Consider the following 27,525-nt stretch of genomic DNA (forward strand, 5'->3'; position numbering starts at 1 on the left):
GGAAATTATATAATGTGTCTGTAAAATTGCTGCAAGTCATTATCATGTACATTCTCCAATATGTTACGAGCATCCGTGAATCTAAAAGCAAAGCACCTAATTGGAAATATCTTCTCTTGACATTCCATAATTATTTTTATGAACAACTCGTTCATACTTCTTGTAACATATACGAAATCGTCTCATTATTATTTTCTTGTTATGGGATGGATGCTCCTTCATAAAGTTAATTATTTGTTCAACTTTTTACAAGGGCGTGATTTCTCCCTTTCTTTTCTGGAGATAGAAGCGGTGCTTCCGAAATGCATGTACCCGATTGTTCCATATAGTCACAATTGTTTTAATCTCTGTACACATTTGCCTCTCTATCACATCTTTCTTCCTTCATCTGACGCCACTAGTTCCCCGTCGTCACAATAGAGGGTATAATACATCTCGTAATCAACATCTATTTCATCCCGGAAAATTATAATCATATGGTCAAATACATTTTTATCAGGATGGGAAATATCCGTTGTCTTCTTTTTACATGAAAAACTGGACAGCTGCTGAAGCTTGGCGCCACCAGTTACTACCCTCCTGTACGACTTACATTGACCATTAGCAGCTGATATTCTACATAAGAGTTCTTCATCATACAGTATAATGATTAATATAACACTATTTAGCGCTTCTGAGCGCGAAACCAGGTGGCCTGGGTTCGTATCCGGGTCGGGGCAAGTTATCTGGTTGAGGTATTTTCCGGGGTTTTTCCCTCAACTCCACATGAGCAAATGCTGGGTGACTATCGGTGCAGGACCTCGGACTCACTTCACCGGCATTAACACCTTCATTTCATTCAGACGCTAAATAACCTGAGATGTTGATACAGCGTCGTAAAATAACCTATTAAACAAACAAACTACACGACACACTTCTCAAAAACACGACAACAAAGTATGAATTTTCCCTTGTTAAGATCCAGAGTCCAAACTCCTTCCGGTATCAACATTGGAAACCCGTACTATTCCCAAGACCACAATGTATTTTTTTAATCTACTGCAGGTGAGTGTGTTTGTGGAATTATAAAAGTCATGTTTACGGTTTACAAGTATTGTACGTATAGACTATGACATGAGGTGTGCACGCTTCCCAAGTAGCTACAACACGGTACCGTCCACAGAGAGCACCACGCGAACGCCGAAAACAACTGCCACTCTGCGTTCTTAGTCAGTCCTCGTCCGTACTTGAACAGAGAACATTGAGATACGTAAACATATTATTCATTCTGTTCGGTGAAGTGATCAGAATGCCGAAGACAGATGTTGAAAACATAGGTTGTATTCTGCAATTCAAGAATTTGGTATCGACATTTTTAGTAGTGATACTGGTGAAACAATTAAGTGTCGGTTATGTATGTGTGCATTAAAAAAAGATAACAAAACAATAGATATAATATCAATGTAATACATAGAAACACATGAAAAATGTTGCTCTATGTTAGAACAAAATAAGGGTTCAAGTTCAAATTCCTCCTCAAATATGAAATATGAATTGTGCCAGGATTTGTGTCGAATGATGATAAGTTGCAATATCCCATTCAAAACGTTGGACAATCTTCACTTTAAAGGGTTTATATAAAAGTACACAAAATATCAGGCACCTTCTGAATCCTCGATTCGAAAACAGTTCTTACCTGCACGCGCCTCTAGTATGCCTACTGTGCTAACGTAAACAACAATTTTCTGACGAGACAAACTATAGTCCGGGTCAGCTTACTTCATACCCTAAGGGTGAAACCTAACCATTTTTCCCCCATTACTATATGTGCTAGTGGATTATGGTGATTTTATAGTTGCAGGTTGAATTTTCTTCTGCCAACTTCGTTTCGAATTTCGATTACTGACAAATACTACAAATGGTAGTGATTTTGTAACTAATATGTTGGCAGCTGAGACAAATATCGACAATATATGTCGGTACTGGAGTTTCATGAAATTGAAATTGTACTACATCTCTGAGCCTGTTACTGGAAACTAATAAAATTTGAACATACTAATAATTAATTAATGTAAGTAAAAAGGTAAAGGTATCCCCGTAACATGCCATGAAGGCACTTGGGGGGCATGGAGGTAGAGCCCCATGCTTTCCATGACCTCGGCACTAGAATGAGGTGGTGTGGTCGGCACCACGCTCTGACCGCCTTTTACCCCCGGGAAGGACCCGGTACTCAATTTTATAGGAGGCTGAGTGAACCTCGGGGCCGTTCTGAAAGTTTGGCAACGAGAAAAAATCCTGTCACCACCTGGGATCGAACCCCGGACCTTCCAGTTCGTAGCCAGCTGCTCTACCAACTGAGCTACCCGGCAAATTAATGTAAGTATTAATATTAATACATAATAGTTATTTTATGTGTTGCGTTGTGGTTGTAATTCAAGACTATATTCAGGTAAGTTTTCGGAGATAGTACTAACAATTTCATGTGCTCAAACAAAATAAATTTTTAGGTTTGGTTTCGTGAGTCAACTTTTTAATCAAACCAATGAATTTCGTAATGCCAGACAAAATGCTTGACATGTTGATCCCTTTCTCGTATAGTTTGCCTATGAAAACATGTTAAAAATTATTGAATTATTTAGAATAACCTTCCAACATAAAGTACGGTAAGTGAATAAGTCATTTAGTACGAAGGATCGTGTGATATCTGGTAACAGTTGGCAACACTGACAAGACGCCAATATTTGCTGTTTGGGAAATGTTCTTATGTGACCCTCATTATACTCGTGTTGTAGTTACCTTCACATCCGAATGACTTTTTTCCGCCATCTACTAATGAATATCGAGATTTATTGAGATTACGGTTGTAAGTTCTTGCAGAATATCTTTGCAAACTAAATGACGTGTACATGTGTTTATTTTATTATTTACGTAACGAAGAAATTAAAGTACAGGGACATCGTTTTATTTTTACTAACATTTTTAATATTAACTTGCCTATACCTCTGGATCAACGCCGTTTGCTACTCTCTTCCACGACTGGCGTTCGATGATACTGGCGTACTATACAAACAAATCACTTTATTAGGTATAGGAGGGAAGAAAAGTAGTTCATCAGTGTACGTAAACTAGGAAATATTGCGCTTTTGAGTTTGACTAATTTTCATTAGATTTTTGTTTAATCACAATACAGTAAAGTATTAACAATGAGTGTTTTTACTTACGAACTGAGCTGTCCATACGGACGTAATCATTATGCAGTGTATATTATACTGTCTACAGCACAATGGCGTACAATATAGAGAATGAAGTTAATTTGAAAAATAATCATAATATGGATATTTAAACACATTTTTTTAAAATGATGGCCGTTCATTTCGATACAGGCTTCAGTTCTAATGTGCATATTATCGCACTATAGACTATTGTACTTAATCCCAATTACCAGTTTCGTTCTACGTACTAGTAACTCATGTTGAAATAATTCTTTACCTACTCTATAAAAGGGTACCTTAAGTACTGTAAATTCAATCTTCACTTCTGCCAGATCCGAAAAGATAAAATTACTCAGACACGCTATCTACTGTCCCTCCAAGTGGTTATGTCGCAGGATCGTAGAAAGGGGGGGGGGAAATCACGTGACAGTTAATTACTTGATGAGACCCTTTTATTTAAGTTATTTTAAACAGTTGTATAATATTACGTAGACGTCAATTCCTAACAGAAATTAATGTTTTCAGAAAAGAACTAAGACAGCCCAGCCACTAGTGTTTACAGTGGGGTGAGGAGAAGCAGGTGGGGGAAATTGGGATGCGATGTAGGCAAACGGACGACAGTACCTGTGCGAAAATATGATTCAATATTGAAAGCTCTTTCGTCACTGGAAAACGCGAACATATTTCTGGAACGTACTATACACACTAACTCAGTACTGCTTACTATGTGCGGTCTAGGTTCTGTGTGGAGGACGGTTGAACTTCATTAGTAGAAGGGGTGGGAGTGAAGTACATTCAAAAACTCAGGTACAATAAAAATTTAAGTAAAAATGAAATGATGTCCCTGTAGTTACCTCCACATCTGAATGACTTTTTTCCGCCGTCTACTCAAGAATATCGAGATTTAATCTTCATCTTACGATGTTTGTGACGTATAAACATCCATTGATGTGACATATTAATGAATTTAAATACTATTATAGTCACAATCATGCCATGGTATGAAAGAAAAATTTCACAACCTCGAGCGGGATTCGAACCTGCGACTTCCTGTGAAATTTTTCTTTCATACCATGGCATGATTGTGACTATAATAGTATTTAAATTAATTAATATCGAGATTTGTTGATATTATTGTTTTAAGTTCTTGCTGAGTGTCTTTGCAAACTAAATGACGTGTACGTGTGTTTCTTTTATTATTATTTAGGTAACGAAGAAAGTAAAGTAGAATACAAAGGTAGAGATCCGTCCCTAATTTTACTCGCCATAACTTTATTTCAAGCAGGCGGAATCTCGTTGCATGGGATTATACTGCATGTCCGAAGTAGGAGAGGGGGACATGATTTCTTATGTTATGGACTTCTCTAGTCTACTTGCGTCAATAGTAGTCTCCATGAAGGCAGTGAATCCCTAGGATCCAATTACAGTCCGTCTCCGGACAGCATACATAAACTGTCCCATTTTACTGCCGATGAAAATACTTATGTGTCAGTCTGTACTGGCGGGCTCTCGGCCATATTTCAAAGCACTTACCCTCCCAGTCCACGGTCCAGTCGGTCGTTCGTCTTGCTGATACATAGACTCGCCTCACAGCAGTGTATCCAAGAGGCCGTGTGGACTTTTGCCGCAAATATTTCAACGCAACGCGTGTTGCATAGTTCAAGGAAAAGTCACTCCTGCCAACTTATTCACTAAAACTCTCAAACTTTGTCTTCTCATATAGAGTGAATTATGCTTTCTGTGTTCTGTTCCCTCGTTTATATGAGATTGTATAGCAAGATTTCCTGCTTCGTCACAGGCCCGAATTCTGACTACAAACGCTTGAAATAAAAGTCATACTGGAGCTTTATGGGCGTTGGTAGTAGCGTAACTCCGGGTTCCTCTTTTATTACAAAACATTTTCTTTAACGTTATAGCCGTGAAACCTGGACATGTTACACATAAGGAACTTTCATAACGACTTGAAATCTGTGTCGTCCAGAAGATATTGAATGTGGTAGGAAAATATATTTTGATGTAATTAGGACCAACATATTATATGATAAGACGTAAAACTTAATAGGTGGCGTCAATTTTGACAGATACTGCTATGTAATACCTGTGCTACAGGGTTATTTCCGATCTCTGATAAAAAATTTGAATGACGTCATGTGCGTCGGGAATCACACCGACACACAGTGGTCCAAAATCCTTATTTAGGAGAACAAAAGTAGAAAAATGACATGTAAAAATGAAATAAAACCCTTAAATAATTTTTCCCATATAACTGAGTATTACTTAATTGATAATCTTAATCAGCGGAGGTGGCTGCAGAGCGAACTGCTGTAAAGTGGAAAGCCCGTAAAAGTAAAAGTAGTAAGAAAGAGTAGTAGAACAGGAAGAGAAGGGGAAGTAGAAGGGAAGGAGGAGGAGGAGGAAAAGGAAAGAATATAGTAGGGAAGGAGTAAAAGCAGTAGAGTTACTGGTAGCAGGAAGACTAGTAACACAATCGACGAAGTAAAAGTATAATATGTGGATTAGAAACAATAAGATAGAAAACAATAAGTTTAGAAATGTAATATAATGGATAGAAACCCAGGAGGAAAAAAAGAGGAAGAGCAAGAGAACCAAGGGCAAAAGGAAAAGATGCAAAGGAGGCGAAGGAAGAGCGAAAATGAACGAGGCGAGGAAAGAGTAAAAAGGCAAGAGGAAAGAACGAAAGGGTAAGAGTAGAAGCAAGAGCGAAACGGCAAGAGGAGAAGCAAGAGCGAAACAGTCAAAGGAGAATGAAGAGCAAAAGTGCAAAACGAGAAGAAAATGTGAAAAGACAAAAGATGTTGGAGTGAAAGAGCTAAAGGAGAGGAAGAGTGAAAGAGCGAAAGGAGAGGAAGAGCGAAAGGCAAAAAAAGAAGGAAGAGCGAAAGGGCAAAAGGAAGGATCTATATACAAGTAATATTGCCTGCTTGTCTGGGCACTAAAATAACTTTAGTACAGTCAGCTGTTGGGAATTGGGATTGCGCCCATCTACATGATAAGTGCAATGGATCCACTAGGTCGCAGTCTTGCATCGAAGTGACGTAGCAGCAGCAGCAGCAGTAGTAGTACACTGCTCCGCCTATTTAGTAAAATGCGTTTGAGTTAAAGAAAGCAGAAAAACAGTACATGTTCAGTTGTTGTGACAAGAATCCACATGCCGGTAAGGTATCATGTCTGAAACACGTTCACGTCTGAGAATTTCTGACAAAATAAGTATCACTCAAAACCTTGCATACCGCGCAATTATCAAGCATATTGCTGGAGAGTTTAAGATAATATACATTCATTTATTTACTTTCTTCTTTCTTTATTTAAATATTTATTTATTAATTTATTTATTCAATTATTAATTTATTTTTTCTGTTAGTCATTTATTTTTTCACTTACTCATTTATTTTTTCATTTGATGACTTATTTTTCATTTACCTATTTATTCATATACTCATTTACTTATTCATTTACTATTTATGTATTTCCTAGATATATTGTATGGAATAAAATTAATTTGTATTAACGTTTACATAATGAATTAATATTTCTTAAATACCCCGTATGATCGATTTTTATCCATAATACTCCTTGACTTTCGTGCTCTACCTAAACATGATACTTGCCAATTACAGGGACTTCCTCCGCTTGTTATATCCTAGTGGGTAAACATTGACTTTATCACACATCGACGGACCAGTGATGTAGTAGTAGTAGTAGTAGTAGTAGTAGTAGTAGTAGTAGTAGTAGTAGTAGTAGTAGTAGTAGTAGTAGTAGTAGTAGTAGAAGTCGTAGTGGTAGTAGAAGTCATAGTGGTAGCAGTAGTAGTAGTGGTATTAGTAGTAGTAGTAGTAATATTAGTAATAGCAGCGGTAGTGGTAGTGGTACTGGTAATGATAAAGTAGCATCTACTCAAATATCACTACAAACTGATTGAAGCAGGAGAAGTTAAGTACAGTACATTATCTTAGATTCGAAAGGTGTCAAATTTGCATCTCGACGAATCAGCAAGTTTAGAATGTTGTATTATCAAAATCCGTGTTCTGAATACCGTCAATACCAATCATTGGACAATGAAACTCTACAACCAGTGGGGCTCCCTTCCCATGTGTTCAACACTACGTAACACCAAAACTAAGAGAGCACAAGAAAACTCTGAAAATGTTAAACGTTTAGTAACAATGTACTGAAAAATGTTTTAAAATAATAAGCATTTCATTTAAATACAAACACACGAGCCATTCTTACAAATATAATTCTATGGATACTTAAAACTGGCATTACCATGTTTCGAAACTATCCCGTACTCTGAGGAAAAATATAGGTATTTAGTTCCGCATCCAATCAGCTGATTGGAACGGAAGGGGAATGAATAGTAGGAGAGGTAATCCACCCGGCCACCCTCTGTTAAAGGGGATTGTCGACCATTGGAAATGGGTTTATAGGATTTAGTACACGTGGTCATCAGATAGAAGGACAGACAGCACGAGTTAACGAAAGTTGGTTACTCTGCTGATTTCTATGGCCTGGCGATTTGGCCATCATTAGTCCCAGTTCAACAGGACCAGGTTGCTTCATTTACTGGCCGCCAGAGAGCAGGCACGCAGAACATGGCTCATTCGATAGAGAAAGAAAAAATTAGAAGAGACTGATTTTCAATTAATTTAATTCATTCAATTCTTCTACCATGAATAGACGTTACTAAAACTTTTTTCACTCTCCACTTCACGAATGGTACGTAATAACAGAGGATCGCAGATAATTTCAAAGGGACTCTCCTCACAGTTAATCTCATTCATCTCCTGATTGAGCTGGACTTGTTTCCTAAATGAAGTTCACATTTACAAGACGGAAATTGTTTAAGACCTATAGTAATCGTAATACTAACCAAACTGGTTCGAAGTGTGCCAAAAAATATCTAGCGACAATCGTTTCACAATTATTAGCACTATCATCCTGTCATTGCAATGCTGTAGTCACAATCACCACATAATTATATGATTTTTAATTTAAATTCTTGTTTCTTATTTTTATTCAATTAAGCAGGGTGACGATGAAATTATTTCTACAATTCAAAAGCTAATTAATCTAATATTTGGATATCCCTCGTGACTAGGGATGTGGAACTAGGAGAGAGAGAAAGAGGGGTGGAAGCATTGGGAAAGCATTGGTTCCCCTTCCATAGCCCACGAGCGTTGAATTATGTCTCCGTGATCCGTCCTCAATCATATTGCAGATTACAACAGACTGATGCTCATGAACAAAATGACGAAAGTACTGTTTCCGACCACAAGACTTACAATACTTTAAGTCCACACTTGTGGAGTAACGGTTAGCGCGTCTGGCCGTAAAAACAGGTGACCCGGGTTCGAATCCCGGTCGGGGATTTTTTTTTGAGGTTTTCTCTGAACCCAATACGAGTAAATGCTGGGTAGCTATCGGTACTGGACCACAGATTCATTTCACAGGCATTATCACCTTCGTCTCATTCAGACTCTAAATAACCTAAGATGTTGATACAGCATCGTAAAATAACATACTAAAAAATAAAAAAAAACAACACTTAAATGTAACCAACAAATTCGGATGAAATTTAATGCATTATATGTCTAATAGCATGTAAACAAATGCAATAAGTATGTAAGTAAAAAAAATGTGAATACTTAAATGCACAATTTCTCTTTTAAAACCATTTGGTTAAAGTGAACTGATAATAATAGGCCTACTAAATGTTTAAACAAAACATATTCTTGCTGTAGTCTTAACATCAGTCGTGAATAAAATTATTTAACTACGAGTACTTACATCCTTTCAAAAATATTGCTATGCAAAATCAAAATTAAATAGGCCTACCTTATCCTTGTATTGGTATTTAGGCCTGTATATGATATCGTATTTAAAAATCAAATCATTCATAACATTTTAAGTAAAATTGACTACCTTGATCTCATAATAGAAACTAAAACAAATCTAATTACTCTTGCGAATATAAAGGAAAATCATTCCTGTAATTAACTTGTCTCAACTTGTGCCACATCTCTGTATTTTTCTTTCGTTCACCAGTTTCGATGTATTAGGCCAGCGGTCAACTCAGTGAACTCTCGGACTAGACTCTCTTACCTGCAGGTCTCTTACAGCACCAGCGTGCATTCATGGCTGCTGGATGTATGCTCTCTACCTCTTCCTCCTGCACGAGGGGCAAATCATGTTGCTCCGTTTACTCTTTACCCATTTCAGCGAGTGCTGACGACCACTATACTAGGCTATTCTGAAGATGTACAGGGCTATAGCCTGAGCAGGGATATCAGATGTACATCTGTCAATTTAGAGTGATCGTCACTCTTAATGAAATTCATTTTCGAGAATGTTTTTTGTTTACATACATTTGTAGAACCAAACATAGAACTCATACGCGCTTTGTGATTATTTTCTCATTGTCCTTTAAACTGGTATTTTCGGAACGACACTGTGCCGAGTTCCTCGACTAGACAGTGAATACAAATCCTCTCTATCCTATCACGTGCATGGTGCGCGGGCATGAATGACGTATTTCGGCTTGTGACGTATGCTACAACTGGCGCCAAGTACTGCATCTCTGCTTGTGAAGAACGATTCAGATGAAAATTTAGTCTTGCAAATACCACAGAGATCCGCCACCGAGTTCGTCCTTGAGCTCTCCGCGGTGGCCCTTCGTTGTGCTGACCCCAATGGCCAGGAACACTCGAAATGTGGATGTTTCTAGTTTTGGTCAAATCACATATCAGCCCTAAATTTTAAGCTTTATATAGCAGGAGCATGTAAATTAGAAAAAGAAAGGGGAAAAAAGAATGCCGTAGACTTAGACTTCGTCGGTACTATATCGGTCATCAGATATTCAGATTAAGTTCGTACATTAAACAGTCCCGCCAATTGAGCGCCAATCAAACTATCGTATCGGAAATTCGATCACTAGCTCGCAATGGACTGAACAACTGTTCATTCCGATGGTCTCCGATTGTTCTAAGGCAGGAAACTTTGAAGCATTACATCATTCCAAGCGATAGTCCACCGTTGTGGCTGAAGGGTTAACGTGTCTAACTCCGAACTCAATGATTCCGGGTTCGATTCCCGGTCAAGACGAGTTGCCTGGGTGAGGTTTTTTCGGTTTTTTCGTCACTCCTATGGATTAATATCAGGTACCTTTATCAGGCGATTGGAACTCCACTCATCTTCGCCACTTTCTTTCCTCCCCCATCATCCTTTCCTCATAATCCTGTTTCTGGTTTTTCAGATCACTCTACCGGCGGCCTCCCGAAGCTGCTGACTGTCTCGACCGGCCTCCGTGGATTGTAGTTAATCGATATTGGATGGCTACTGCAATGGCACCCGAGGCGTACCTACTCGAGGGAGGAGTTTCGCCTCGGACCGACAGGGAATTGCCGAAGCAGGAATGGTATATCAATTCTGTCGTCTGTAGGGACAAGTCGTTAAGGGAGTCATGTGGTTAGGGCGGTACGCGTAGGGGATCTGTGCCATGCAACTCATTCCATATTGACGGTTAGCGCAATAGATATCAATAGGTTCCATTCCATTCCAAGCGATATGTGCAGTAGCAGGTCCATGCACTTAAAAATTGAGTTAACGTTCACACACCAGGGTATGAACCGCTGCCTTCCAGGCTCTTGCCTTTTGGTTAACAGTGCTCGCTCACCAAAGGCATTTAGAAAACAGCCGCTGACTGCAGAACCTTAGTATTTGCATGGCACGATGATGAAAGACCAAGTCTAATCTTCTTCTACTTAATGCAGTGGAGTTCAATTAATTACTGAAGAAATGTTGCAATAAAGGTCACGTTCTCTCACACGCTGCATCCTGCACCATCTCGCTACAGCGGAGAAGGAATTTCAAACCAACCGCAGAGTTCAAAGGGGATCTGCTTTACAAATTAAGATTCAAGTTTCCTCTCTGTGCATTGTTCACTTGTCCGTTAACATTCCAAGCCAACCAGCTGTTCCGTGTGTCAAGTGAAACTACCACAAGCATTCCCGGTACAAGTACAGTGGGTTAATTGTTATTCGTAGTATGAAAACGGAAACTGCATTGCACCAAATGTTGTGGCCAAGTTCCTTGTAGGTTTCCATGTTTCCATTGTACCTTGCATCCGATTTTCATTTCTACGAAATTTCTTCGCACCTTGTATTATTTAGGTTGGGTTAAAATTAGATAGAAAACTTTAGTACAAGTATAAGATTAATGACCCCTTCAAGCACTGCTAGATAAACGTCTAGAGGTCTGCATTTCACACTGGAGATCTGCGTTCAAATTCTAGTGAATATATGTCTTCTAAATTCACTGTCATCCATACCATGACTGCACAAATACACTACATCATCTCCTAGCAGAAAAAAACAAATCTATGGAATAAAAAATTGGAGATTGAGGAATATTCATTTTCGACCACTGTAATAATCGAAGACAAATTAGACCATATGGTAAATGTTTAGGCTTCATCCAGTTTGAATGAGTGTGTCTTGGTCATTTCGTGATTTGACTTCAAATTTACTTCGGAGTGTGTATTATATGTATTTCTCATGTTAAATTTTACAGTACCTGGTTAAAATCTTTCAGCCTGTTATGGGCCATGTTCAGAACTGATCGGTGCTGGTCTTGGCGCCTTTTGTTTGTTTCCTGTGGGGGTGTGTTTGTGTAGTGAATGTTGAGTCAAAGAGTGTGTGTGTTCTGAAATTGAGTTGTGTGTTGAGAATTTCATTTGGATATGTTTTTTTATGTTTATGTATTTCGTATTGTTGTAGTGTGTTTAGTTTCTGACATTTTGGTTGAATATGTCGAATTTCCATGTCTGTGTTTATATCTCTGTAGGTGTGGTTACCATTTTTGATATGTCCTGCATATGTGGAAGTGTTTTGTAGTTTTGTTGTGGCTGTGATGTGTTCTTTGTAACGTGTTTGGAACTACAAAACACTTCCAGACTTCGTCATCAGTCATAAGAATTTAACACATTATTCTTTATTTTACTTCTAATAACAGGCATAAAACAACTTTCCCTCTTAATTTTTATAATTTATCTTATAAGGCTAGACCAATACAGGACTTGCAGTAGGCCTACTTATTCATAAAAACGACAAAATGTTGATCAATAGTTTGAAAGATATCGGTACCTATCAGTTACCAATGAATAACCGGAATATGTTCCGTAACTTATCCACCTAAGCCATTACCATTTTATTTACACTACCGAAAATAGATCTACAGAATATTTTAATATCTTGGAAAAAATTGTGAGCCTAAAATTAATTCAATTATACAAATTTCTTAACACAGGATTAAACAGAACATCATGAATACATGCGTTGTAATGGGTTTGCTATACGATTCGGAGATCTAGAGCTTAACAAGAAAGGATAACGACGCGATAATGGTCTGCCAACGAAACATGAAAAGAAAAATTCTATGCATGAGCTTAAAAGAAGTGATATGGAAAGACGAAATAATGGTCAGGGCGAAGGTGCAAGACGCAGTATCGCCATTATCAGACTCAAACGAAAATGGGTAGAACACGTGAACGCACGGACTGACAACATAGGATTCACGTATTGGTCAAAGGATGGGGTGAACACAATCAGGTTGGAAGGTGGGAAAACGAACTGAAGAATATTTTCGGAAAAATTTGAAGTTTAAGACTAAACAGAGGATACCTTGGAAGAATTCGAAACTAAACTTTCTCGGAATATCAGGGGTGTAGTTGTGCCGGCCAAGGCACCACTCCGGTACTTTTTTCTGCCACCTGGGGGCGCATTGGTTCTTTATTTTTACTTTTTAAAATAAGAATTGTCTTACTTGCGTCTTATTCAACTTTGCATATTGTAAGTAGAAATTATTAGTATGTATAATAGTAGCGGCATTACTAAAAAAGAAATAATAATAATAATAATAATAATAATAATAATAATAATAATAATAATAATAATAATAATAATAATAATGCAGAATATACGCTGGGCTGCTGATCCGGAGCTGCGTTCGGGCTTGGGTTGGATCCCCCTTTGGTCTTTGGTTTCTTCCGAGGTTTTCCCCAGCCATGGGACTGAAGCCGGATGGTCTATGGCGAGTCTATGGTGAGTCCTTGGCATCAACCCCTTTGATTTGATTACCTGGTTGGGTTTTTCCGAGGTTTCCCCCACCAAAAGGCAAATGCCGGGTAATATTTTGGCGAATCCTCGGACCTCATCTCATCTCACTACATCTCGCCAAAATGTAAAAAAAAAAAAAAAAAAAAAAAAAAAAAAAAAAAAAAAAAAAAAAAAATGTAAAAAAAAAATGTAAAAAATTGCACACAATTGTAAAAATTGTAGAAAATTACTAAATTGTAAAACTAAAAGAAATTGTAAAAATTGTAATTGTAATATTGTAAAATGTTGACTTGTTCCACATCTTAAAGCTTCATTGCTCATGTAAGATCTATGGAATAAAATAAATGAATGAATACCTGCGAGCTTAAGCCTACATACAGTTACATTACAGTGGACTCTCCTAAGTTCGACAATACAGAATTGAAAGTCCAGTCTAATAAGGGTAGTGAGTGTGGCAGGTGAAATGAATACAAATTCTTATTGGTTATCCATCAACGAATACAGTACTGTACTTGCATTTCCTGCCCGCCCCGAGACTTGTGTACGCGCTTGTAGTACCACAGTGGGTTTCGACAGTTCCGTCTCACAAACGGCACAATTCTCAAATAGAAAAAGAAGAGTTCATTAATTTAAAATCAGTGATCGATATGGAGTTCCTAATCAATAAAATATTCTGTTTTTCTTTAACACAAGTGTCACTACAAGACACAGAACCAATTCCCATTCAAATGGCAAACCCATTTCTTAGTGCCCGTATAGGAGCGTGTCTAATTCTCCTACGTAAGCAGTCGAACTATAGGATGTCGAACTTGATTTCTGTCGAACTTAAGAGCTTCCACTGTATCTTGTCCTTTTCCTACATTCTCTTTCTCAAACAAATTTTCTCAGTCAGCCTTTGCTGGTCAGTTTGTTTTCTCAGGTGTATTGAAGTGTCTATGACTGTGATTATAATAAGTATTAAACGGAAAGCTCTTCTTCTGATGAGGTAAATCAGTGTAAATTCCTATTTAAATCGTCTTGAAATCGTGACTATTTATTGTAAATGTTTACATACCAGGCTAGCAACTATAAAGCATTTTTGGAAATATTTAAATACGCACCGCTACTGTAAATGCCTTTGACGTGTTACATGATCGCATAATATCATACTACCGTCAATGAATGATGTAATAAAGTAAGGAAATGATAAAAGATACTGTATACAAGTCAAAATTAAAATAACCGCTTTATGCGCAGTACCTATAAATAAGCGGTTTCCACGCGCTTCCTCGAAGAAATTCTTCTCAAAGTTTTATCGCAGCGGTAATAATAATAATAATAATAATAATAATAATAATAATAATAATAATAGTAAAATTCATAGTAACTTAATATATTTTTCGCGTAGTGCACTAGTACAATTTTACATATTTACAAATACAACCGTGCGGAAACAGGAATATAGGAATTCATTATTATCAGAATCGGCTACTTATGGAGATTGTGATAATCACGAATTAGAAAAAAAAACAAATATTGTTACTAATGTTCAGGTGTTAATATGATATAATTAATAATCTTTAGATAAAATAGTCGCGACAAATTGTGAAAAGGGATCGTAATAGCGAAATATAAACACATTCGCGAATTATCACAATTGTGTCGTATTCCAAACTCCGACATTTTCACAATTTTTCCGGGTACTGGTTTACTGATTTATTTAACCCAATTCTTGCTCTTTCAACAAACAGCAATCGCAATAAATATGATGCTGGCCTAAATTACCTTACACACACCGGTGGTTTTGAAGGTAATGTATTTTGTTAAGTTACATTTGTAGATATTTCAGAAAGTTAGTTAAAATCTGTAATAATAAGCACTGTAGAAACTTTCATGCTTCAAAAACTGAAAAACATCATTTTTATCAATTTTGTACCTCTTGTCTGCAAACACTATGAATGTCTGTCTAATGCAAAACATAAAATAATTTAATTTAATAAGTATAGAACAATCTCCAAAAATCTTCGCCCAAGCTAATATTAAAAATATACAAGTAATGAAATTATTCTCAATAAAAACCTGTCCCTGATTAAGAGCAGTGGAAAAAGTCGAATTATCATCTTCACAATTAATATGTCATTATTTTTTCCAGCATTCAGAACTACATAATCTTGTCTTCAATGGACATCCAAGAACCTCACGTCATTGTAGTCACATTAACTGGAGGTCCAATTGTAGGTACACAAAAGGGCCTATAATGTACTAATCAGATTAAATTTTCTTTATAGATATTGGAAATTAGCTATATTATGAATATAGCAAATGAAGGTGCAAATGTTATATGTTGCACGCTTGAGAAGCTACCAGAAAAGATGGCAGGATATTGAATGATTAACAAAGAAAGTGGATTCTAAAGCAGTAATAAAGAGTGAAAATACCGAAAAGGTGTGGATAGCGTGGTGAGAAGCATTCGACACTCCTCCACCAACAAGTCTGACAATTTATCATATCCAGATATAAATTTGTTGCAACGGGTTCAGTGATTAATGCATCGAAATCTAGACGTTCAAAGACGCCGATGACGGGGGAGAATGAGATGAGAGTTGGTTTAACATCTTCCCACGGCGATGAATTGGTTGACATGGCAAAATTGACTGGCCGCCACGTTCACCAGACGCAATGCGTATGGAATTTTTTGTTTGGTCGTAGTAAATAACAAGGAGAGACATCTCCCACAGTGGGCAAATCAAGAGAGTTCATCTCAGATCATTTAATAGCACTGACGCTGACTGAAATCTGTGTATTACTCTAAGTCACAGTGTACAGGACATATTCCAGCAATGTTACAACGTTCATGGAGAACATTTCAAGCATTCACGAGAGTGAACAGTGTCAAAGAGTCAATATCTATAAAAATAAAGTAAGATGCTATGGCCTGCTCATTTCTGTATATTACTAGCCCCGAGTATATTCATATAATGTCACATCGATGAAAACTAAAGTAATCTAAACACAATAATTTTGTATGTATGAATTAAATGTAAAAATTTAAATATTCGAGCTGTCTTAGCTGACTAGAAGAGTTAATTTTTGACGATAATTTTCAGTCAACATTCAGGGTACATGTTCACAATTTAGGTCATTATTTTACAATAAGGGTTCGAAAACGTCTTCGATGGAGAGAAAACCCAAAGGCACAGTACAGGGATATTATGCAAATTTAACCCTTAATTCGCGGTGATGACTGCGGTAGTGTGGATCTGTCTTCAACTACCTCTAGGGGAGGAGCCTTCAAGACAGGCTAAGTGAAAACCTCCAACCCTAGATCCACCCCCATGTGTTGGAAGTATAGTGTGATTCACAAATTTTTCGATGCAACAGGGAACATAAAAACTTAAACATTTTACACAATTTACACATAGACAATGTAACAGTGAAGCTCAAATGCGTAAAACGCTTGGACTGTAATACGAAGAGAACAAGAAAGAAATTTTAAAAATTTCAGAGTAAGTAGTAGTAATTTTATTTTGCCTGGCAGAGTTCATAGCTGCCCTCACATAAGTCCGCCATCGGTCCCTCTCCTGTGCAAGATTAATCCAGTCTCTATCATCATATCCCACCTCCCTCAAATCAATTTTAATATTATCCTCCAATCTACATCTCGGCCTCCCCAAAGGTCTTATTCCCTCCGGCCTTAAGTAATCAAATACAAATGTGAAAAATCTTTATTTGCATACGGACATTCAAGCCTTAATTTTATTATCCCAAAAGAGTAGTCCTTTCGTTGCCTACTACAGTTTTATAGTATGTACTATGTTTTTGGTATACTATAGTGTTTTATACTAATTTCAAAACTTGTAGCAATTGTTAGGTAAAGCATATTGAACAGCTGGGACACTCTACCTAGTGTTATTCATTCACCTGTACTTAATTTCGTTTCGATCTGCTCCAATTCGGTTTTTTCGTTTCGTTCAGCTGCACTGTATTTTGTTTCGTTTCGTTCAACTGCAGTTTGTTTTGTTTCGTTTCGTTTCGTTCATCTGAACTTTGTTTAGTTTCGTTTCGTTCAGCTCCACTTTGTTTCGTTTCGTTCAGCTCCACTTTGTTTCGTTTCGTTCAGCTCCACTTTGTTTCGTTTCGTTCAGCTCCACTTTGTTTCGTTTCGTTCAGCTCCACTTCGTTTCGTTTCGTTCAGATCCACTTCGTTTCGTTTCGTTCAGATCCACTTTGTTTCGTTTCGTTCAGCTCCGCTTTGTTTCGTTTCATTCAGCTCCGCTTTGTCTCGTTTCGTTTCGTTTCGCTTAACTCCGCTTTATTTCGTTTCGTTCCGCTCCACTTTGTTTCGTTTCGTTTCGTTCGGCTCCATTTTGTTTCGTTTCGTTTGGCTCCACTTTGTTTCGTCTCGTTGGGCTCCACTTCGTTTCGTTTCATTCGGCTCCACTTCGTTTCGTTTCGTTCGGCTCCACTTTGTTTCATTTCGTATCGTTTAGCTCCACTTTGTTTCGTTTCGTTTCGTTCGGCTCCATTTTGTTTCGTTTCGTTTGGCTCCACTTTGTTTCGTCTCGTTGGGCTCCACTTCGTTTCGTTTCGTTCGGCTCCACTTCGTTTCGTTTCGTTCGGCTCCACTTTGTTTCATTTCGTATCGTTTAGCTCCACTTTGTTTCGTTTCGTTTCGTTCGGCTCCACTTTGTTTCGTTTCGTTCGGCTCCACTTTGATTCGTTTCGTTCGGCTCGACTTCGATTCGTTTCGTTCGGCTCCACTTTGATTCGTTTCGTTCGGCTCGACTTCGTTTCGTTCGGCTCCAATTTGTTTCGTTTCGTTTCGTTCAGCTCCACTTAGTTTCGTTTCGTTTCGTTCGGCTCCGCTTCGTTTCGTTTCGTTGGGCTCCACTTTGTTTCGTTTCGTTCAGCGTCTCTTTGCTTCGTTCAGCGTCTCTTCGCTTCGTTTCATTCAGTTACATTACATTTAATTTTATTTCCTGTAATTAAATTGCATTACATTTTCACTTCGCTCTGTTAAATTGAAATACGATTCACTTCATCAGATTCAATTACGTGTCTTTTCGTTTCACAAACGTAATAAAATTACATTTAGTGTCATTTGGTTCAATTACACTTCGTTTCATTTCATGCAATTACACTTAATTTCGTTCCACAGAAGTGATAATTTTTTCCTCACTTGCTTTTAGTGTTAAAATTCACCTTTGATATCAATGTAAAATGTATTAACATGAAGTCCATTTCCACGTCGAAGTTGTCTAAATTCAATTACGTTTTACCATAACTGAGGAAAAAGTAAAACGAAATGTTGTCTTAATTAGAGAAACATGGAAACATCTCTGTCGCAGCAACTACCTCTGAGAGCTGTTAACTTGTTCTCCATCAATCACACAGTGATACGAGACTTGAATAATACAATTGTAATTAACCTGACAAGCAGCGATTATTAATCACACTCCACGTCAACAAGTAACTCTTGAGTGGATAGAAAAAGCCATGCCATGTGATAACTTACTTCCATTTCATTTATTAATTAGATATGTCACTCAATCACTCTATTTACTACACCATAACTCATCCGTTCAAGCCATCCTCATCTGCCTACAACAAAAACGTTACTTTTCATTATCTTGCTCTATATCTATTCACTCACTCACGCTCTCTCTGTCTGTCTGTCTCTCTCTCTCTCTCTCTCTCTCTCTCTCTCTCTCTCTCTCCCTCTCACGTTTTCTTATCTAATATTACTGTTACATTTTCGTAGTTTTATTTCCTTATATTTTTATTTTCTTTCTTTATGAGCTTAATAAACAAAAGAGAGTTTTGTACTATTTAACCCTACTTACTTACTTAATACTTACTTACTTATGGATTTTCAGGAAATCGGAAGTTCATTGTAGCCCTCACATAAACCTGCCATCGGTCCCTATCCTGAGCAAGATGAATCCAGTCTCTGCAATCATATCTCATCTCCCTCAAATCCGTTTTAATATTATCTTCCCATCTACGTCTCGGCACCCTAAAGGTCTTTTTCCCTCCGGCCTCTCAACTAACACTCTGTATGCATTTCTGGATTCGTCCATACGTACTACATGCCCTGCCCTTCTCAAAGTCTGGATTTAGTTTTCCTAATTATGTCAGGTGAAGAATACAATGCGTGCAGTTGTGTTGTGTAACTTTCTCCATTCTCTTGTAACTTCATTCCTCTTAACTCCAAATATTTTCCTAAGCACCTTACTCTCGAACACCCTTAACTTTTGTTCGTCTCTCAAAGTGAGAGTCCAAGTTTCCCAACCATAATGAACCGGCAATATAACTTTTATAAATTCTAAGTTTAAGATTTTTTTAGAGAAAACTGGATGATAAACTCCATGTTTCATAAAAGTCACATCTTATTGCTTTCTGAAACTTCTTTTTGATACGCCACTTTCTCATAATCTGTTAGGTGGTCCACACTGAAAATCAGCTTTGAATTCTCGATCAACGACCATCCAGTGTTCTTATGTCAATTGCATTTAGCCTATACAGTGTGTCCGGCTGGAAGTATAAAAATACACAAATAAACTATCTTAATTTATGAAATTTATTACATTTATTTTCCTGACATCGTAGAAAATAACTCGAAAAATGTTTAAAAAACATTGCACTTCGATGTGGGCAACATTCGTAGCTCCAGAAATATCAAAACTATACTCGAGCTCTAATAGCACAGCAACAAACATTTAAAAATTTCGCAGAAATCAAGTAATCTTACCGGCCATATTAGAGTGGGGGTTTAGGCATTTGTCACGGAACTCTTAAAGAGTAAAAGTCTGCTCCTGTGAAGTATGTTTTACTATAGAGCAGAGACACAAAACTGTGCTACAATTGTGGCAGAACGTCACAAGCCGGAACACGTAATTTATCCCTTCCCTTCAACCCTTGCATCACTGTAGGGTAGGGTGAGAAGAGAGCTGTATTCAGTGTGCTTGCCAAACGTCACAAATACGTCATTGAAGGCTCCGGCCTTGTGAACGGGGGAATAAACTTTCCCCATGTTTCCACCCCTCTCTCGTCCACACCTGTGGAGTAACGGTCAGCGCGTCTGGCTGCGAAACCAGGTGGCCCGGGTTCGATTCCCGGTCGGGGCAAGTTACTTGGTTGAGGTTTCTTCCGGGGTTTTCCCTCAACCCAATATGAGCAAATGCTGGGTAACTTTCGGTGCTGGACCCCGGACTCATTTCACCGGCATTATCACCTTCATCTCATTCAGACGCTAAATAACCTAAGCTGTTGATAAAGCGTCGTAAAATAACCTACTAAAATAAAAAAATCCAACCCTATCTCCCCCAGTTTTGCATCCCTGCTATAGAGTGTAAAGTGACATTGTTCTATTTGTAATACGTAAACGTATGTCAGGTCAATCCTAAGTCTAAAATGACTTATCTCTGTGTCACGCCTCTCTTTATGAATTAGTGGGCGTAAAATTATGACGTCATACTCTAAGCACGATCGGAAGCGCTATGTTTAGTCTTATCGTCACCCTAAACCAAGTAATTGCAGCATTTGAAGTGTTACTAGTACAACTGCTTCAACGAAACGCAGTTTCATATCGTCAAAATCTCAAACTTCCCTCTTGTACACGCCTTTAATAAAGCTTCATACAATGAAGTCAAATTGTGTCATACAGTATATGAAATTTTTTGCCCTCTTCCCAGCCTATTTTTCGGATAATTCTCATTCAGAAACATGATAATGTCACAGTCTAGTACATACAGTCACGAAGCTTGTAGTGATTTTTTGCATTTCTCGCGATACAGCGCTCAAAGCGGTTAGTAACTGAGAGTACTAGGAACAATAGACTGTGCGATAATAGCGATCATAGAGGCTAGCAACTAGAGTTCAATGGTAATTTTATGCATATTCCTTACGTATTGAGCTTCGTGACTGTATGTGCTAGTAACATCTCGATGAAAGTGTGGAGGGACACTATTCTGCTGAAATGTGGAATCTTTGAAAATCTGTGGAATTACAAATTTGTCCAACATGTTGAGGAACGTGTGTCCCGTCACTGCAGACTCCGTAGAAAAAGAGTCATTTCTTCGCTTGCGTAACTAGCTCAACAGTACTAATGACTTTAAATGTGTAAAAAACAAATTAAGAAGATTTTGTCTATCGACTGAGCTATACCTTGAGAAAAGTTCCCACTATCGCAATATCTGTTGTAAGCTTGCTGAATGCACGGAAACATGAGCAAAGGTGATTTGTTTAGTGTTATCTTGCGTCTGAAAGACACCTTACATGCAGCAGAAACTCATCTTCAACTTGAAGTGTACGGTGTGAAACGGTTCTTCCGGTGGGAGGTATTGGATCATCCTCCCTACAGTCTCGACCGGGGACCAGTCAATTCCATCTCTTCGAACAGTTGAAGAAGCGCCTAGGTAGTAAGCGATTCAATACAGATACAGCCGTTTAGCACGCCGTAATGGAGCGGTTTCGCGGACTTGACGCAGACGCAGACAAGCGTGGTGAAGAGTATGTTGAAAGGCCTATCAGTATTCTGCCTGTGAAATAATGTTAGTCCATGAGAGTTCTTGTTACCTTACATCTTGGACCACCCTCGTATTATTCTTTACACTTCTATTTGTCTTAAAATTTGTTTCTTTTTGTACGCCATTTATATATAGCATGTTTCCGGATTGGTGTTACTACCTTTCAAGGATGATGGGGAAGGGCACATGTATCAATTTAAGATCAGGAACCCTGATCCGAAAATGACCGAGTCGAAAGTTAAAAGCAAAAATAGTTGTATGGAAATGAAATTGTAATTCGGCACCACGTGCCCTCCTTCCCTTAACCTTTGGAATAGTCTTGGAAAGGTGGTATGGGCCGGATATCTCCTACGTGGGTACTTGTCCCCTCGTATTATTCTTGTGCACTGTTTCCATTGTCTCATCCGTATTCGAAAATCATGTCTGCATATTCCGCTCTCGTGTATACTTCTCCATTTCACTAGGGCTGATCGGCATACACTGCTGTCTACAGACGTGCATATCAGGACCGACCATTACCGTTACACATTACGCCATCTGCATTGCTTCAGTGTAGTTTCCTATCCCCACCCCTCGAACAGCGCACTGAACGGAATACTGTAGGTAGACAACGTAAACAACGTCAGTATGTGTAAGATGTACAGATCAATACACATAAATAAGGTTTACAGAGGAACAAAATTATTTCATTTCCACACAACTATTTTTGCTTATAACTTTCGACTCAGTCATTTCCGGACCAGGGTTACTTATGTCAAATTGAGACATGTGCCCTTCCCCTCATCCCTGAAAGTTAGTAACACTAGACCGAAAACATCCTGTATACGACTTTATGTAGTTTTCAAATTGCAAGTACGTTCTGTACGTGTTTTGTTTTTTACACTGTCTTCGGCAGCCACTTGTAGTGGAAGTTGAATAAAGACATTCGAATATTTTACCAGTTTTCTTATACGGTATTTTATCACTTCTTACACATCTTGTCTATGTGATTTTTTGTTTCTTTTACTTTATTTATAATATTTTTACTTCATTTTTCCCCTTCATATTTTTTATCACTTTTTCATGTTATTTCTTTAATTTACTTTTAGTTCATAATTCTTTTCATCTTCTTTCATATATTTTTATTACAGACAAAATGAGCGGTGTAGGTACTAGTGAAAAAACAATTTCCAATCGATCCTCACAAATCCCCCGCTGCACCATGTTGAATATATTTAGTCCCCCTGTCTTCTTGCTCCCATTGTAGAGAAAGTACTGCAGGTTGTTTAGAGTCTGCAACAAAGGAGCTGCTAACCTCGCCTCAATTTGCATAGTCGAGTGTCAATTTCCAAACCAAGAAGAAGAAAGTGGCTCTCCGAGTTCCCTTCAGCGCACACCGATGTGGCGGTCTCTGGAGACTTGGGGGTACAGTGCACAAAACTAATGGTCTGCTTCTTTCAGCAGCCGAGTCGAGTAATGACAAAGTTTCGTCAGAATTAGCAAGAAGTCGACCTCAAAGTTAGCATGCGTACAAGCATGCAGATGCTAATTCCGTCGAAGCAGACACCAATGTTGCGCACGCTGTACAGATGTGGTAAAGAGGAACTAGACATTAACGTATTCTATATTCGATATTTGTATTAAGCGAAACCTATTTCTAGACATGCATCCATTATATTCTCAGAAAACATGTACTAGATATATCCTCAAGACTCATAAAAATATTAAATATTATTCTCTTGAAATATATAAAATTATTATATTATTATTATTATTATTATTATTATTATTATTATTATGAAAATAATATTAATAATTATATTATTATTTTATATTGTGATGCTTCTGAATATTTTTATTTTTTACATGGGCAGGATACCAGCCTTCCGCATAACCCTCAACCTGGAGGACCTGGCTGGCTAGCTACACTTTATTAGATCATCAGACGAAAGCCTACGAAATAAATTAATGGCTTAGGTACAGCTTACAGCAGTAAAATTTTGGAAATATTCAACATTTTTTCCTCCATTACTGTATCTTGTCTAATAATGAAAATTAGTATGTGTAAAACATTGTCCATCTACTATATGAAAAAATATATATATATTTATTTACGATAAAAAAATATTATATATATATATTTTTTCAAAATTCAAAATGGCGGCAGTTCAATATACACTGATGAAGCGTTTCCCTCACAACTCAAAACCTATCCAAAATTCTGTGATGAAATTTTTTGCGTGTATTTATGCATATCATATCTACAATATAATGCAAAATCACTTCTGTACCATTGACAGATAGTCTGATAAAAATAAATTCATTTTAAAAATGGTCAAATATCTGTATTTTCTTCTAACACAAGATTTAAAAAATATATTATTTATTAAGGAATGTACTTGAAAGAGCATTATATTATAACCGTGAGTTTCAGCAATAAAATAAAAGAGAGAGAGAGACAGAGAGAGAAAACATGAAAAAGTTAATCAAAATGAGTTATGAGAGAAAAGCTTCATCTCTGCACATTGAACAGCCACCATTTTGAATTTTGAAAAGATATATAAATTTTTTTGTTAAATCGAAAAAATATTTTTTCATATTGGAACGAGTCATCAGATACAAAGCGAGTAGAATATGATTATTATTATTATTTACTTAAAAATGGCGTTTAAGAAACCCGCAGGTTCATTGCCTCCCTCACATAAGCCCGTCATCGGTCCCTATCCTGAGCAAGATTAATCCAGTCACTACCATCGTATCGTACCTCTTCACATGTCATAAAGTCACTTGGGGGCATGGAGGTAGAGCCCCATTCTCTCTTGATCTCTACACTAAAATGAAGTGGTGTGGTCGGCACCATGCTTCGACCTCTTTTACGCCCGGAAAAGACTCGGTACTCAATTTGATAGGAGACTGAATGAACCTTGGAGCCGTTCCGGAAGTTTGGGAATGAGAAAATCGTGTCACTACCCGGGATCGAACCCCGGATCATCCAGTCCATAGCCTAGTGGACGATATTATTATTATTATTATTATTATTATTATTATTATTATTATTAACAACAATTAAAAATATCGAATAACTTCAACATATATGATTCTACGTATTTCCGCTTATTGGTTTGCAGAATCGATTAAATACAATACAAAAATGTGGAGCAGTTAAATTCGACCCATGGCTTGATACACCTAAATATTTTTTTAGAACGGAGATTATTCCATGTAACACTTTCTACAAATCACTCCCCAATTGAAACGCATTGTGAATGAACCAGAAATAAAGGGAGGAAAAGAATGGCTATTCACAGTGATTGACAAATTAAAAATTAAATCCCACAAACCTTTATACTCGGAGGAAATGTGTAATAAAGGCATGACCAGCCATAAATCATCTAACACATCATCTGTGTTTTAAGGTTGGCTATGACTGGAAGCAATGACCATGGTGTTAGAGATAGTTCATATATGTGAACATTATGGGCGTTGGTGTTAAACTGTTTGGAATCGTGTGCAACTAAACTGCTGGTTGGACATTTCCTGTAGGATTTATTGGCTCCCCTCCACAACCTGACTCTTAACCACGGCCATCTCGTAACCAACGATCCATCGTAGGCAGCCATGGCCACCTGCACACGACGCTTTTGCTCGCAAAATTGCTGAATCCACATAACCCCACAAAACGACTTTACAAAAATGCCCGACCATAAGAACTCAAACTCACCTCGCGTTTCACCAACATAACCAAGGGTACAGATGGCAGTTTTGGAAGTTAAGGGACTGTTTCCCACTGTACGGCATTTCGTACAGATAATTTAAATCAATAAGTTGTGAAAATTATTGTCGCTTGCTTGCTACAGACAATCAACTACAGTTTATCGTAAAGTTGAACTAGCCACAAAAAAAAATAGAATGTAAACACATACGGCTTCTATACAATCCATCTCTCTCTACGAAAATGTACAGCGGTAGTAGCTGGTGAAAATGATCTACAATATAGAATACAGTTATGCAAACAAAATGGAGACAGCGTACATAAATCAATGGCACTTATCAACGTACAAAATGTCAGATAAAATAATCTGTCATCATAGCTGTTCCAAGTTTTAGTACATAGTTTCTTTCAAACCCAATTTTTTATAGAGTGGATCGGGGGAAGATGCCTCACTTTTTCTTTGATTGAAAATTTAAGATAATGTTCATTTAATTCTGAATATCATATTGAAATATCAAAGTCTGGAAGGTATTTTGAAACTATAATTTTGGTACAAAACACAAAATATTAATTATTTTGTTTATAGATAGAGATTTTCTTCTTGCCTGCATTGTAGGCATTTTTATCTGATAGTTGGGTAAGATGGCAAAAGCAATTAACACATTTATTGATATATTTATTTTACCTGAGCTTGGTTTGATACATGTATATAACAAAAGTGACTTAATCTGAAGCTCATGGACACTTTCTCACTCGTTTACCACTACTTATCAACATACAATACATTTTTTTATTCGGCAGCGTTTAAGGGCAAGATAAGGAATCACGTATGCTTGCGATGCTCCAAAACAGTTCATACCTCCTGTTATAACATGTTCCATCGCAAGTTGAAGACTCTCCTCAATCCACTGACTTCTATCAGAGGACTTTACATAATGTTTACGCATTCCCTGCAATAAAATAAACAATAAAACTCTTGCAACAAGTTGCCATCTTACCCCGGAAGAAAGTGAGCATCTTCCCCAAGAATCGGGGTAAGATGCCTAGTGCTGTGACGCAATATAAGATCGTTGGTTGTCAACAAAACAAACTTTATAACATTTACTACAACATCCATTACAAACGTTTGACAGATATTACGAATTCAAGGATGTATTAAAATTTTAACATACTTTTTGCAATTATTTTATAGCAGAAAATGAGCCGATTTCTTGTTTTTCTTCTATTCACATAAAAAACACGTGGCAAAATGAGTTAGCTGCCACTCTACAGACATTCAACTGTCTCAGTGACCATGAAGACATATGCGTGGCATTCTCTCTTGGAAGAATGTGAAACTACAAAGAAATAAGCATCTTCCTCCGATTCATTCTATGCATTTTCATAACCGTGGAAAAGCAAATAAGGTCTATAAAATCGGAGCATGTTAGTAAATACAAAGTTATTCAGGATGAATATGATATATTTTTGCAATTGGTGGCAGTATGGACTACTCTGAGTAAAATTTTTCATATAAACATGTATCTCAATTTTTATTGGGTATGGAGATATAGTAGTTTAAATTTTACACAAGGATGGACAAGAGAATGGCATAATACTTACATTTATTGCTTATTTACACGGTATTAATACATTTCAACATTTCAACACTTCAATGCACATTTCCGCTCTGTTGACAACGTAAGTATTGATCTAGCAATATCGTCGTGTCGTTTACTTATGAGCCCAGCACTGTTTAATATGCGAGCTATCAATTCGTCCCTCGTCTGCAATTTGTTTCATACACTTCGTCTTTCGTCCGCACCAACAGACAAGAGTAGATAGAAGTAATGTCTGGAGACGTTGGTGGCCAACGGAAGTGACCACCACTGTCGATTCGTTCTGCAAATATGAGATTTAAATAATGGGTCATCCTATCGCTAAAATGATCAGGGGCACATGCAGTGCTGTGAGATCAAGATTATTAAATCTTACAGTATAAGTTCTGCACTCTAAGACCGTTA

The 27,525-nt window shown here is 37.5% G+C and overlaps 1 protein-coding gene across 1 annotated transcript in view; it reads right to left on the bottom strand.

Annotated features, from left to right (window-relative positions):
• stg1 (stargazin-like protein) overlaps positions 1-27,525 on the bottom strand; it is a 1,309,117-nt gene that overhangs the window by 1,131,409 nt on the left and 150,183 nt on the right. The gene's annotated exons all lie outside the window — the stretch shown is intronic.

This window comes from Periplaneta americana, chromosome 11 (assembly GCF_040183065.1).
Source record: "Periplaneta americana isolate PAMFEO1 chromosome 11, P.americana_PAMFEO1_priV1, whole genome shotgun sequence".
Classification (NCBI taxonomy): Eukaryota; Metazoa; Arthropoda; class Insecta; order Blattodea; family Blattidae; genus Periplaneta; species Periplaneta americana.